We start from the raw sequence: 6,896 nt of genomic DNA, 5'->3' as shown, positions 1-6,896 counted from the left end.
TTTACTGGATGAAAGAAATATTATATTAAAAATTAATTTTACATTTAAAATATTATATTAATACATATTTATATCGCATCCTACAAATATTTAAATATTTTTTTTTGGGTATTGTAAATCCGAACCTCCAAACAACGCTATGATTGCCATGTCAATAAAACAAAAACAAAAGGCAAAGACCTCATCCAAATCCTAAAATATTTTGTTGTTGAATGGATAGAGATTCAAACTTTAAGTACCTTTTATACAAAAAGCTCTGTCACTATCAAGAATTTACAATTTCATCCACTTTCTGGGTTAGATGGCTATTAATACTTTATCACTAATTTTTGGCTTTTCTCTTCTTTTTTTTTTAAAAAAAATATTAATTATTTCTATTTTTTCTTATTTATTAAAATATAATGGGTAAATTTCAGTATTTGGGATTTTTTGTAAAAATATAATTTGAAAATACACTTGGATGTGTTTATTTAGTGATTTATTTTTTATTTGAATAGAAGTTTGAATATAAACCAAAATAATAATAATAATAATAATCAACTCCAAAGTAAACATACAATTGAATTTGAGTTAATATTTGAATGGAAAAGATGGGATAAGAAATAAATTTGAAATACATCAAATATATTTGAAGTGCAATTTTAATAACGAATTTTTCGTATGTATTGACACTTACACTAAACCCAAACTAAAGGGTTTGTTCGATTTTGTATGAAATAATTATTTGATATGATATCTTGTATAAAAAAATTATATACTTTTTAGAAATTCAAGATGTCATATAGTAAAAGAAATAGAACCTAAACATAGAGAAATACAACATGACGAAGGAGAAGGGGGTATTGTTTAGATGGGAAAACTAATATTTAATACTACCTTCCTCCACAAACTAATGTTCTATTTTTTTTATTTGGAACCTAAAAAAAATGATTGTCTATTTTCTATTTTTATACATAAAATTTACCTTTTTACCCTTACTTTATTTATCTTTTTATGTCTATACACAAAATAAAGATCTATGGGTAAACTGTTTTTTACTCCCGTAATTGGACCCCTTTATCATTTTAGTCCTGTAAGTGGAGCCTGTCGCAAATTAGTCCCATAAGTGAAAAAATTTCGCTGTTTTAATCCTCCGGCGCCGGAGACGCCGGCGTGGCTCGCCGGAGGTGACGTGTCCGCCAGGTCAGCGACACCTGGCGGACACATGGATTTATTTTATTTTTTTATAATTTTTATAATTTTTTTAATTGTACCAAATAAAAAAATAAAAAAATACAAATAAAATTTAAAATAAATTAAAAATAAGTTTTAAAAAAATTAAAAAAAAAATCCACGTGTCCGCCAGGTCAGCGACACCTGACGGACACGTCACCTCCGGCGAGCCACGCGGGCATCTTTGGCGCCGGAGAACTAAAATAGCAAAAAATTTTCACTTATGGGACTAGTTTGCGACATGCTCCACTTACGAGACTAAAATGATAAAGGTGTCCACTTACGGGACTAAAAAAAAAAATAGTTTACCCAAGAACTATTTTGTTAATTTACAACAAAAAAAACTAATTTCCTAAAAAAATTATGTAAATATCACTTAAAACATTAGAAAATGTACATAGGAAGTATAATATTTTGTATGAAAATATAATTAATTTTTTTTAATATAAAACATCACAGCAAGCTATAATGTAAATATAAAATACTAATAAAAATCAAACACATTGTACTGTTTTTCTTTTCACTATAGAAATGAGTATTTTAAAATTTTAAAATAAAAGAAAAAAATAGTTTAATTTTTAAATTTTTTAAAAAAGAAAAAGTATATTAGTCCTCCCTTCCAATATATATATATATATATATAGCATTTATTTTTTATTTAAAAATTAATCAAAATTTTAATTTTCGTTAAAAAGAACATTCAATATCTATTTTATATATTCAAATTTTTACAGTTACTAAAATATTTCAAATATATAATTAAATGCATATTTACTTTTTTATTATTATTATTATTATTATTATTATTATACAAAAATAAGGGATGTATTTGTTTAATATTTTAATTTGAGGTATAAGAAATTGTATTGATAATATAAAAAATAATATTTTATATTTATATTGATTTTTTTATAAGAGAATATAATACTTCTAAAATATATATATTTCTATTTTGAGACGTTCAATTACAAAGTAAATGTTTTATTAAATATCTCATTTTTTTCACAAATATCTTTACTTTACATCACATTATTACTTTTACACCAAAAAAATAAAGACAAAAATATCATTGCACTACTTTTAACTGCTCACTATAATTAAAATACTATTATTTTTTAAATACTATATAAAAAATAAATATTTACTTTCTATATGGACAAAGGGAGTACATATTATAACTTCATATTGAAAATTATACTCCCTCCGTCCCATAACAAAGTATCCATTTTTCTATTATAATATGTTTCATAACAAAGTATCTATTTCCTCTTTTAGTAATTGTACTATCTACTTAACATTACAAATACTCTTACAACTTAAAATATATTACACAAATGTCATTACTTTTATATCACACAGTACTAATAAGGTTATTTTAATTATTTCTACTTTATTTCTACTATATCCTAAAATTACGTGCAAAAAACAAATAAATACTTAGTTATGGAACTGAGGGAGTATCAGATAAAAAATTAGTTGGACAAACAAACCGAAATACAAACAAACACAATCGTGTATATATATATATATATATTAATGTTAATAATGCGTTGTTGAAAGCATCCACCAATTATTGTACAACAATTCAAAAGAAATATTAAAATATCATATTATTATTTACGACAAGTTGGTCACCTAAGTGAAGGGGAGATTTAATTTGTTTATTTACTATGGAATAGTCTTTTCCCATAATATAAATAATTTTTTTATATAATATTTTGAATAGAAAATATGTTCTAATATAATACTTTAAATAAAAAGAATAAATTTTTTACGAACATAAGTAGGGCATGAATGATCCGATGATTATTAATTTTTTTTTATTGAATATGTTACAAATAAATTTATGATTGATCAATAAAATACTATTTCTACAGCCAAAAGAATAAAAAATAAGTAATTCACATTAGTGATGTGCTTTTTTTATGTTAAGATATGAAAAATCGTATTATTAATATAAAAAATAATATTATATATTTAATTTTCTATTTTTTTAAGTAAATATAATATTCCTTCCGACCATTTTGAAAGGTAACATTTACTTTTTGATACCGAGTTTAAAAAATAATACTAGTAGTTTAATTGTAGTAAGTAGTTAAAATTAATGTAAAAATAATTTTTTTTTTACTTTTTTTTTGTAAAAATAATTATGTGACAGTAAATATGAATATTTATAAAATAAAGTGGGATTCATACTTACTAAAAATGATTAATGATTACTTTATAATTTAACAACTCACAATAAAAATATGTATAATTTGTGGGTGAAGAGAAAAGTACTACTTCCTCCGTCCCATTTTTTATTTTCGTCCGTCCAAAAATAAAGTTACAATTTTCTAATTTAGTAATTGTACTACCTACCTAACATAATAAATACCCTTTCAACTTACATTATATTACACAAATATCGTTACTTTTATATTACACCGTACTAATAGGGATATTTTTGTCTTTTTTACTACAATCCAATATAATATTAATATTAAAAAATTTACGTACAAAAAGAAAATTTCACCCTTCCAATGGGACGGGGGAAGTATATATTATATAAATATGTATATTGTATTTTTTTAGTAATAATCATCGAAATTGTACCCTAAACAGGTTGAATGCTGTGTATATATATATATATATATTGTTATTTTGTCATTCAATATCTTGATCTTCTTTAGAAATATCAAAACTAGTAACAATTTCATTTTGAAAAATATATTAAAACATTAAAAAAAAAAAAAAGAAAGAGTAAGTTATATAAAGACGATGTTTGATTATTAGCTCTGTTCTTCCATCACTATTTTTCAATTGCGATTTCAAAAAATAATAATAATAAACACAATATTTTATAGAAAAGTCAAAATACTCATTATAAAAAAATAAAAAAAAAGTAAAATATTCAATCTAAAATAATACTATATTTTATATTTTTGACATAATTTTTCATATCACACACCAAAATTTATTTTTTTAAGAAAAAAAAAACACTATGTGAATGAGATATTGTTTGGATAATGTTTTAGTTATTATTTGAGATGGTGAAATTGCAACCATATATATGTATATAAATATATAAATTGCATCTCATGCACTCCAAGAAATCAATTATTGTTTAATTATATGTAGGCCCTTTAATCACTATGCATAATAATTTTAACTAATTAATTAATTAATTTTTTAGCCTATTCGACTATCTTTGCACCTATCGACCTTTGTTTCTCTTACAATGAACTATGCAAAATTATTCCTTTATTTCTTTATATATATATATATATATATGTCTATACTCTTTCGTACCCATACTTCTTCATTTCTTATTTGTTCTTCTTGTTTTTTAATTATTATGATGGCTATTCGTCGCATATTTTTCGTGTTAGGATTCGCCACGGTGTTAGTCGAGGTCAAATTCATTGCTCACGGCGTCGCGAGAAAGGCAAAGAAGTTTGAAGGCAAATCTTGACGAAGGCTATCGACTCCAAGGGGTTGGATTTTTTTTACGAAGAAATGTAACCTCTAGGCAAGTCTAAGTCTTGGCTTCGATTTATATCTTTGAAGAAACGTTTTGTGAAAAAAGAAAAAGAAAAAAAAAACGAAGAAAAAGAAGATTATCAAAGGAACTTCGTGTATTTATAAAAATCCCTTTTGATGATATTTAGAAAATATGTTTTTGTTTTCGTTTTTTTTTTTTTTATTTTTTTTTTGTACTAATTTTTGGAGATTTTTCTTGGAAATGTTTCTTGTAAGTTAAATTGTCGTAATTTACACATTTATTTTATGAATTCCGAATTTTATTTTCTTGGTTTGGTAGATTTTACCAAAATAAAGTAGGGATTTGGAGTTTGTCAATTTGTTGTTGTTAAAAGGAACCTAAGATTAATCTAAGAACCTTTTTTTTAAAAAAAAAATCAAGGATTGTGAATTTGTTTATGGTATTTTTTATATATATATTTTAGATAAAAAATAATTAATGAATGTAATATATATATATATATAATTCAATATTTTAGGTCAGATTATACATATATATTGAAAAAAAAAATAGAAAAAATAATAGAAAAAAATACATAAATATTATTTTGCTTCAAATATTTTACAGGAATTTTAGTTTTGTTTATTTTTTTTTGTATTCTCTCAGTCCAAATCTTTTAATATAATTTTTTTATTGTGGATTGTAATTTTTTTATTTTTAAACGCGGTATATAGAGCAGTACAATTTATAAAATCATTCAAATAAAAATAAAGAATAAAATTAAAAAAAATACTTCCTCCATCCCGCAGCAAGGTTGTCAATTGATTTTTACGTCATTATATTTGATATTAAAAATATCTTTATATTTGAATAATTTACTCTAAAAATGTCATTGTATTGTTATTATAATAGACTAATAAACATATTCTTGTCTTTTTTTTTCTCGATTTGTACTACGTCTTGATATAATAATTAATATTCAAATACCAATATATAAAAAACCAGCAACCTTACAGCGGGACGGAGACAGTATTAAAATTATACACTTTACATTCCACCTAATTTTATTTGCTTTTTGCAATAAATTAAAAATGTGTATATATATATATATATCATATTGACGAGTGGATTTGTGTGAGATAAAAAAATATATAAAATACCCTTAGGTTCAGTTGAATAAATAGTAAAATATGTAATAATATTTTGATAAATATTAGTAAGAATGAAAGTGAATTGATAATTAATTTGAGATCCCATAATTTATAAATAAAAATTGATTATTTAAATAGGATAATTTTAAATGAAAAATGAGAAAAATACAAGACAAAGAAAGTATTATTTAAAATACGATGTAAAAAGTAAAATATCTGTGTGATTTTGATTTTGAATTTTTCGTTTTAAATAATAAAATTTGAATTAAAATAATTATTTAATGTAATATATATATTTATATGATATTTTAAATATAAAAATAAATTTCAATATAATATAATGAATAAAAAAATTAAAATAGTAAATCGAAACCAAAATTCATGATGAGTAAAACACACTCTCAACTAAAATGGGATTGAGCTAGCAATAGATAGACAAGTTTCTTTTATATTTCCATCATTTAGACTGTGTTTGGTTAGAGTTTTTTAAATAAATTTTTTACTGTTTATAATTTTTTTTTTTTTAAAATCAAATATTTTTTAATATAACTATATTGCATTAAAAGTAATTTTATATTCAAATTATATATCGATATTTATTTATATTATATTAAACAATAGATTTAAATTAAAATTTTTACTATTCTAGATTCAAACCCCGAACAATTTTTTGGGTATTGTCTTGATTGAGTCAAACCAGTACTCAATAAAAGTATATTTATATATAAAAAAGTATATCCTATATTTGACAATACATCTTAATATAATATACAACCCATATTATATAACACAATATATTTTGATTTCAGCCTGATAAACATATTATATAGCACAACACAATATATAACTCACAAAGTAAATGGTAATACAATACACAATACTTCATCCGTCCATAAAAATTAGCACAATTTGAGCCGATATGAAAATTAAGAAAAATAAATATTTTATTGAAAATGTGATAAAAGTAAAGAGTTAGTTGGAGGTATTTTTTTTAAATTTAGTTATAAATTAAAATAAATAAAGAGAGGAAATGTAATAAAGTTTGTAGTATTTGTTGTAAATAAGTGTTG

The sequence above is a fragment of the Andrographis paniculata genome, unplaced genomic scaffold (assembly GCF_009805555.1).
Source record: "Andrographis paniculata isolate CXL003 unplaced genomic scaffold, ASM980555v1 Contig98END, whole genome shotgun sequence".
NCBI classification, from domain to species: domain Eukaryota; kingdom Viridiplantae; phylum Streptophyta; class Magnoliopsida; order Lamiales; family Acanthaceae; genus Andrographis; species Andrographis paniculata.
The sequence above is the reverse complement of the archived record's forward strand: the minus strand, read 5'-3'. Positions refer to the sequence as shown.